We start from the raw sequence: 886 nt of genomic DNA on the forward strand, positions 1-886 counted from the left end.
GCAATGGCAAGCCTTTTCCATCATCTTCTCAGCAACAGACAGAGAATTCTAAGCAGAGCTACTCTGACTTAGCAACCATGGTCTCTGATCTAATCAAAACCACCCAGAGTTTCATGACTGAAACAAGGTCCTCCATTAAAAACTTGGAGGCACAAGTGGGCAGCTGAGTAAGAAAATTACTGAACTCCCTCCTAGTACTCTTCCAAGCAATACAGAAGAAAATCCAAAAGGAGAGTGCAAGGCCATCAACATGGCCGAATTTGGAGAGGAGGGAGAGGCAGTGAACGCCACTGAGGAGGACCTCAATGGACGTCCACTGGCCTCCAATGAGTTCCCTAATGAGGAACCATGGGAATCTGAAGCTCATAATGAGACCATAGAGATTCCATTAAACTTACTTCTGCCATTCATGAGCTCTGATGAATATTCTTCCTCTGAAGAGGATGAGTATGTCACTGAAGAGCAAGTTGCTAAATACCTTGGAGCAATCATGAAGCTAAATGACAAGTTATTTGGTAATGAGACTTGGGAGGATGAACCCCATTTACTCACCAAAGAACTGGATGACTTGTCTAGGCAGAGATTACCTCAAAAGAGACAGGACCCTGGGAAGTTCTTAATACCTTGTACAGTAGGCACCATGACCTTCAAGAAGGCTCTGTGTGACCTAGGGTCAAGCATAAACCTCATGCCTCTCTCTGTAATGGAGAAGTTAGGAATCTTTGAGGTGCAAGCTGCAAAGATCTCACTAGAGATGGAAGACGATTCAAGAAAACAAGTTTATGGACTTGTAGAGGATGTTCTAGTAAAGGTTGAAGACCATTACATCCATGCTGATTTCATAGTCCTAGAGACTGAAAAGTGCATGGATGAATCCATCATCCTT

Source organism: Arachis duranensis, chromosome 9, assembly GCF_000817695.3.
Source record: "Arachis duranensis cultivar V14167 chromosome 9, aradu.V14167.gnm2.J7QH, whole genome shotgun sequence".
NCBI lineage: Eukaryota > Viridiplantae > Streptophyta > Magnoliopsida > Fabales > Fabaceae > Arachis > Arachis duranensis.